The sequence below is a fragment of the Dipteris shenzhenensis genome, chromosome 24 (assembly GCF_047967505.1).
Source record: "Dipteris shenzhenensis isolate YYH24624 ecotype China chromosome 24, Dip_SZ_1.0, whole genome shotgun sequence".
Lineage (NCBI taxonomy): Eukaryota > Viridiplantae > Streptophyta > Polypodiopsida > Gleicheniales > Dipteridaceae > Dipteris > Dipteris shenzhenensis.
This window is the reverse complement of record NC_141619.1, coordinates 40493447-40502308: the sequence shown is the minus strand read 5'-3', so window position 1 is coordinate 40502308 and position 8862 is coordinate 40493447. Positions and strand designations below refer to the sequence as shown.

Genomic DNA, 8862 nt, shown 5'->3' with positions numbered 1-8862 from the left:
GCTAGTCTGCTCGGGGTACAATTGCGGCAGAGAGTATTGTCATCTCACTCGGCACCGTGCTCATGTCGCCTACTACGGACGAGCACGCAGAGTGTGAATTGCAATGGCTCGAGAGAGGGAATTGGAATTGCAATGGCTGCTCTCATTACACTCTGCTAGCTCGAGAGACCACTGAAGGGTACGCCACAATGCTCATTGAGCTCTTTCACCTGGTTGATGTTCGGCTCGACGGTCGAGAGCTTGTAAAGTCTGGCATTGTCTTGGCTGGAAGCTCTCGACGTACATCTGGCTGCGTTCCAGTGAGGCTCTTGAGAGTAGAGGGTATACGGGCAAAAATTTATGGATGTTCAGGAATCAAGCCTGACTTCTGAGTTCTGAGATTCTTTTGCAAGATGTTTATCGCTAGCCGGATACACTCATTTCTCTTATGCAGGCGAGTTGATGCGGTCCATTGAACGGATTCATTCGCTTGGGCTGGATTCAACTTCAAGTGGTAACTTTTGGATTGAGGAATCCCCTTCCTGTTTGCTGGTTGTTTTATCACTATCGTTATTATTATGGGCCAAGTTGTCAGCAGTAGCTTCGGTATGTTCATGTGTAGAGTGTTCACTCAGGAATACGTGTATCTGCAGCTCTACATGAAAACTGTCTCGTATAAATAATAAACAAGAAAGCATAAGAAACCAGGAAGCATAGTAGACAAGAGAGCATGAATGCTCCAGCGCACTACGTCCTCCTAGTTCATTGGAATGTCTTTGTATCTTTTGCTAGAGTTAATGTGTTAAAGATAAGAGCCTATTGAATGTTGGGTGGATTTATTTTGTTTTAAAGTATAGAACCTAGTATGAGCTATGTGTACACACTCGAGTAGGCCTCGGTTGTGCCTATATGCCTGTGTAAACATTGTGAATGAGCAATCGTTGTTTATAATACCTATTTATGTTCTTGTAAAGTAAAATTTTGTTTAAGCATTTCCAAGTATGTAAGACAAGGGGTGTATGATAGTATACCAATGGGCAATCAAGGCTAGAAATTCATATCATACGATTTTTAGTATCGTCTTTGAATACTTTGTTGTTCCTAACAACTTTCTATGCTCTTGCAATCAAACCATTGTTTTGGTATTTCCAAGCATATAATACCATGTATATATGATACCATGCCAATAGGCAAGTATTTGTATCTTTATTTTAGTATGAAGGTATATGTATCTCTATCTGTAACAATATCAGTATCATTATCAATATCAGTATCAATATAAATATATGTAACAATATTGATATCTGTATTTGTAATAGTATCTAAATCCGTATCCACAATAGTATTTATGTCATAGAAAACATTATAATCTTCAACAAATGGTCAATCAATATATCATACAAGCAATCCTTGCGAAAATGCTCCAAGGTACAAAAATATGGGCCATTGTGCTTGGGTAATTAGTGGCAAATTTTCACAACCAAAGTCTTGGGATTTACTTGCCTGTTGACCAACTTTCCAAACAAGTAGAACATGGGGAATGCCATGCCATGATCGAGCAATCTCTGAAGGAAGTCAATGCAATCTATGAAGGAGAAAGCTTAAACTTGATGCAGGAGGGACGCATGAGTAGCTACCGGTGTTAGGGGTTGGTACGAGGGAAATGTCACAAGTATTGTCATCATGATATTTGGCAATCAAAATAATTATTGCAAGATGGTATGATCAAACTTTTGAGAAGCCTAAAGGAAGGGGTGATGGCTAAACGCTCGGGGGGTCCACCTTACATAAGCCAGCTATACAACATGCATTCAAAAGGTATTTAAAAACCCCTCTGTAACCACATTTTATCTATTTTATATACCCCTACTGTGAATTTTTTGATCAATATTTATATCCCTTCAATAAATTTGAAATTTGAGAACCTATATTTTTTGCCCTCCTCTTGTACATTTCAGTGTAAGTTGAAACAGACGCTACTTATGAGAAATTGTATTGTATGATTGAATAAAACCCTTTAATTTGTATGTCACAGAGATGCATGCTTTACACCCATACTAGTACCTAATAGAACACATTTTCAACTTTTGATCTTTTCAATTCCCAAAATCTCATGTATTTACTCCACCATATCCAATTTTCTTTCCCTTGCATGCTCCCAAACCGTCACTAGCTACTATAGATTTGCATGAAGTAACTTGAATTGAACCATGAATAAAATGGCACAAACTTATAAGAAGATGGCCCAAACTTTAACCTTATGTTGATCTAATGGGAGTTTTTATATTAAATATGATGCATGTAGTAGCATTATGTTGATTTAGTACAAGTGTTTATATTCAATATGATGCATGCACAAGCATCATGTTGCCTATATGCCACTTTTTCTATTAGGAAAAGGTACTGTTTATCATCTCATCATAAAGGCATCCGACTTAATCATGTTAAGTGCACAAAGTTATTAAGCTTACTATCACTCAATCCGTACCATTTTCTCAATTTATGTCGCTTTACTTTTATTTAAGCTACATGCTTTCATATTTATGTATTTGCATCACTTTTTTCTAAATTTTTGAATATCCTAACTTCCAAACCATATGCTAGATGCAAATGATATAAAAGGAACATTTGTAGAGCAATGAAATATTATAGCTTCTTTATTTAATGCATCTGACAAATTTTCAGTTTGGAAAGCACCCTTTATTCCATGTCTACTATATTTCAATTCAAACTTTTGAAGGACCCATGCTTCCCACTCACAATTTTGAGACCATATGTAAATAAAATAATGAGATATTTTGGCAGATATATTAATTGGAATGCGTGGATCTTTAAGGGAAGCCATACACCACTTGTACATTGGATGCATAGTTTCTTGGATATAGTCTATTCTTCCTTTAGTAGTCCTTTAGAGTTTTACAATCCATCTTTTGTTGCACAATATGGAATTTCACACGAAGGTTTAGTTAGAGGTTCAGGATGTTTCTGCAAGCTTCGATGAGATCCATATCACACTTGCATTGATTGCACAATTTGGTAAATAAACTTTGTTTTTTATGTGCTCAATTTGATATTCAGACTCTAGCACACAACCGAGGGTCACAAGCTATAATAGCCAAATTTCATCAAAAGTACCAAATGAAAAAGGAAGAGTTGGATCCAAAGTACAAGAATATTGATATCTAAAAATAGATACAAGTTACAACCAAGACTTGTCATCAAGAGTACAATCAAAACCTTAGACTTAGACATGGTAAAAAATAAACTAGAGATAGCTAGACTAAAGGCTGCTATGCAGACTTCTCCTCCTCATTGATGGATCCTTGAATGGCCTTAGCTAGATAATATGGAGGATGTGGAATTATCTTTTTTATAGTGTAAAGATTATAGCCAAGGGAGAGCCCTAAAACAGGCCACTTGGGTTCCAAATTTGACCCTCCATCCACTATTGCCCTATTTTTTCACCAACAAGAATCAAGAATTTTGCATGATTAATGTAAGTAGATAAAGCTAGAAAACATTTGCACTCAAGTTTATCTAAATTACTTGACTTATAAAAAATATAGAATTATATCTCAAGAAAAGTCTGTTTTCAAGTTTATCTAAAGGTATTTGACTTACAAAAAATGTAGAATTTTGCCTCAAGAACTTGCCCAAGTCCTTATGCAATACATGTGACATATCATTATCTAGCACTTTTCAAGAAGTCATTAAAAACTTTGTAGTTATTCTCATCTAGCTGGTACTTGTCCGTTCTTACATTATATGTCAAATTTGCTAATGCAATAATTGTTTCAATGTCCACCATGTTTAAGTCTGTCAAATCATAAGTGAACATTTGTGCTCCTTTTTCCCTTTGATACCATCCAAGCTGAACTTCCAAACCTTGGGGCCTATCTACTAAATCAAAGCCACGCTTATAATCCACGTACCTCCCTTCGATTTTCTTCCTCATCTTTTGAACTCTTCCTAAGTACCATGTACCATGAGTTGCATCCATCTTCCTCATGATTGTAGCTTTGCCATATGTGTTGATTTCGTTGTCCTTTTGTGTCATTGTGAAAGTATATAGCACATTCACAACCTATGCCAAACAAATTTCCATTTGATGATTGTGCTTCTGCTTCATGGTTGAAGTAAACACCTTGCTTTACCCTTGTGAGTCTATCTTTTGACAAGGTTGGACATCCATTGAGTTGGCTCACCAATTTTCACTTGAAAATAATTTTTTCGGCCACTTCTACAATGGGGCTAATGTTTTTTTTAGGGGGCGTGTTTATTGTTTCCTGCAAAATGTCTTCAATTTCATGTCTAATCTCACTAAATGCAATAACCTCTTCACTTTCATTGCTATTCTCATCCATAGATTCTTCACCACATGGCTCCACAAAGTCATCATTCTCATCAGCTTCTCCCATTTCAGCATCTAGCTTAGACCACATAGACCTTGCATCCAGCCAAGGTTGAAACCACCATTTCAAGTTTTTAGCCTTGCTAGGTTTCAAATCCAAAGACTCACATAGTATGTGAGCTTGTTGTGAGCCCTCCTTCAATGCATCAATCATCTTTTCATCAAAAGAAACAATCTCATAGTCACCTAGATTTCCTTTAATCATTCCTTCTTGTTTGTTCAAATGTTTCCATATATGCTCTTGCTTTTTATGAGCCCTAGAGAAAGTTAGACCATTTTGAGCACACTCATGCATGGCAATTTTATTCAAGCTATGTAGAAAATCTCCAAGATCAAATGCTCTTTCTTGCCCAATCATGCCTCCAACTTTACAAATTGGGATAAAAATCTCGAAACATCTTTATGAGCAATACAACAAATGACAAGAAATTATGTAGTCCGTATAAGCCTCCCTACGGATGAAATTTTTCTTCAAGGTGTAGGTTGGATGGTGATGAATCCATAGTCGCCAAATTTTGAAAAAGAAAACTACCTTGGCTGCAAGCATCACACGCTCCTTCAAAATCAAATATGGTGACAAGAAAATATCAATATAATCAGCAACAATCATCAAATAGGCCTCAGTCCTCTTCATACTTCTTTCTTTTTTTGGAAGTTTTCTCAAACATTTCTGTACTTGTCTACTTGCAATCATTTGAGTTGCTCCCCAATTTTGTCGATCATTCCTTTGAATATCTCCATCTCGTAGCTTGTTCTTCTCAATTGAAAAAGAATTGTAAATAATAGATACATGATTTATTGTGATCCAAACACATCCAATTGCTAGTTGTCGAGTAGGACTATCAAGTGGACTTGTAAGTTTCTTTCCACAGTGTACAAAGTCTTGATCATGAATGCCATACACATTTCCTCCTACAATTTTTGCTCTCAAATTCCATCCACACCAATTGATAGCAAAATGTTGTTCGCTTTTCTCCAAATAGTCTTCAAGCATCAACTTTCATCTTCTACTATCTCCATCTAAAGCATGTCCAATTATGGGTCCAACTTTATCTTTCAGGTTTGCATTCCACAATGTCTCCAAAAGATTCCATTGGTTCCTTACAAAATCACTATCAAAACAATTGCATGTGCAATGCACAACCAAAGCCAGTCGTGGAAGAAGATCATGAAGAGGATTAACAATCAAAAGTCTAGCATAATGACCTATGATATGATTTTGAATGGCATCTATAATATTTGAGTATCCTTGTGAGCCTTCATGAACAACAATGGAGTCATTTAATGAGCATTGATGATATACTCCTTTCTTTCCGCAAAACCCAATAAGAGTGTCATCTTTTGCATTCCATCTACACAACACGATTATAGAGTTTAATAACTTCCTCATATTTTTGAGAGATTTCCAAACATAGCAATTATAAATATCTTGATGATATAGATAAAAGTAGAATGCATAGAGAGCTAAAATTACCTTATTCGATGCTTAATGGTCGTCTCATCTTCCACTATGATAACTGGAACTATAAAATGACTCCATATCTTTTTTTTGCATCCATATAGATCTTCCCAACATCATCAAAAATGTATTCGTGCTCACCAATTATAAATTCAATTGCTTTTCTTCCTTGCCTTCTAGTGGTAGACAAAGATGGACCTGCAAGGTTTACACTCAAGAAGTCATGTAGACATGGACCACCCCATAGATTAATAAGTTCATATATGGTTTTTGTAGACTCACTAAACCTATGTCCTTGCTTTGACTGTAACATGTTTTGTGCCACCTCTTGAAAAAAATCCCACAAGGCTGATTTTCCACCAAACTTTCCTTGTCTATGAGCTTCAATTATGTTGTTACAAAAGCATTGAACATCTTTCCTATTCATACATTCAACACTTGATTCTTTCAAAGTTTTGACTCTGACTGACAACATTGCAATTTTTTATGTTGCCTACCACAGCCTTCGTTTTTCTTCATTCAAACTTTTCTTACACTCAAAAGTGGCATTTTTTACCTCTTTAATTGTCAGGTATTCTACCCGCCTTCCTTTGCCTCTTTTCCTAGTTCCTCTCTTCTTAACGACAAGATTCTCTCTATATAATCTCATATGAAAATCAGAATAACTTGAAATTTTCTTACAGTGTTCACATGAGAAACCTTGAAATGGATCTTCAATGCTTGATATATGAAGACAATTTATGTGCTTGAAGCATCCATCTATCTTGTATTCCATATTCCCATCATGTAAAGTGGCCTTTGTATATGGTTCACAAAACCATTCATGCCCTATCTTTTGATCCATTAAAAATGACTTAATATTAATTTCACAACCATTGACATGAACATTAGCTTGCCATAATCCCCAACATAACAAATTCAAATTTTATGATGAAGATAATTATGACTCAGTTAAGGAATCAGAGAGAGCTTCTGTCTCACCACATTTTGGTTGCAACACTTTAAACTCCTTTGTTGATACAAGGAACGTCCCCAATGATGTTTGTCATGGATCTTTGTCAAAATGCGTCCTAGGTTGGCCAACAACCCTTGATAATATTGGACATGGCTCCATTGATTTCTTGCTGGAACAAGTGATGTGAGCTTTTCCTTTGATATGTTATGATAAACTAGTTTGTAGATTTGAACCTTGAGGGCACAAAAACAACCATTTTCCATCATATCCACATGCCACTCTTACAGCATTTTCATCCTTGTAGTCATTCAAAGTTGCTTCAATAATCTCAAACTTTGCTTCTGCAACATACTCGATAATTAAAATTTTCAAAAGAATATTTTTTTGACCCTATTTATGAAAATTCTAACAAAAGCAAGTCTCTTGTCATCTCTGAATGATCATAGTTATGCAAACTAAAAACATAAGCTCTATTGCTTCTAGTGGAGATCATTACCTTCATGAGAATTATTGAAAATGTGCATTTTCGCAATAGCATCAAGAATTATTTCTGCATCATCAACATCGTCTTGAGCCTCCTTCATGCTATCTTTTCGAAGAGATGCTTCTTCAGTGAGATAAATCCTTGATTGGTAGCATATCTTTTCTTATGTTTCTGGCTTTCTAGAATATGGGTTCTTAGAAAATTAGACAAGCAAGTATAACCTGATTGCTTGCCTTAAATGGATCCTGATCCATATGGCATTCCACATTCTTCACACCATATTTGAACTTTAGGCTTTCCATTAAGATTCTCTGTGAGGAGCTCAAATTTATCATCTGTAGGTGTCTTACGCTGCCTCAATTTTTTGTGAACTTTTTCACAATGACTCTCCCAATCTTCAAGAATAGACCTTACTAAATTAAGTTTACTTTTGTGCATATTTATACTAGGATTACAAGAAACATGCTCACCTCCTTCATCAATATTTACAATATCAAGTTCTTTATGAATATTATCTTATGTTCTGCAAACACGTTTTGATGGTGTGATCTCATCAACAATCATACTTAGAGCCCTATTTATACCAACACACCTATCCTCTTCAACATTCCAATGTTTTTCTTGTGTTGTATTTAGTATGCAACCTTCATCATCATTGTCATCTTTGATAATGAAATGAAAAGGAACATCAATGATTCCATCTTGCATATCTCCTTACGCATCATGCTATGGGTAGAGTCACCAAGTACTCTAACATATCCCAAAAGCTTCTTCTCAAATGATCCATAGTCAAACACCTTTATGTGAGTCTTTGAAGCCATGATATGATCAATAGTATACCTAATAAAAATAAGATAAAAATATAAATAAACTCATAACTTTTAAATTCTAAATGGTATGCAATAATCTAAATCACTAATGAAAAAAGAGATGGATAATGAGTGCCCACTATGTCAAAACCATGGCCAAACAAATTAATGAGTTAATTGCATTTATTGAAGATCAATATTCTAGTTCAAGAGGAGAGAAAAATAAAGTATTTTGCAAATGCTATATTAACAAAAATAGTGATAGACCTTCTAATTCTTGCTTGTATCAGCACACATTTTACTTAAACGTTATTAACAAGTCATTTGAAAGAATAAAAAAGTTGACATGTTTTTTATATACATAAATAGATCATGTACTAGAAATACAACCATCAATACTTGGAATATTATTTAGAAAATGTAGTGCACTTACCAAAGTTGAATACAAAAGGTTGCAATGCATCATGTCATAATGCACTTTCACATGTCTCTTTGAATATAACTTTAAATGTATGAGTAACATCTGTTGCGGTAGCTACATCTAGCTTTAGAAATAGGATTTCTCATTTCCTCTATCCTTTTTCACCAACGCTTTAAGTGAACAAAGTACTTGTATGCTAGCCGATACAATGTTTCCAATGAAAAAGCTGTAGCATAAATATCAATTTCCTTGGAAAACTTTGCATATGGAAAAGTATACAACTCAGGAGCCAACCACTTTCTTCACATGCATCACTCTTTCAATTGAGGGTCACATTGATCCTT

General features: G+C 35.2%; 1 pseudogene; it reads right to left on the bottom strand.

Moving 5' to 3' along the window:
* Nucleotides 1-3664: 3664 nt before the first annotated feature.
* LOC147886597 (uncharacterized) lies at nt 3665-5384 on the bottom strand (annotated as a pseudogene).
* Between the last annotated feature and the right edge of the window lie 3478 nt (nt 5385-8862).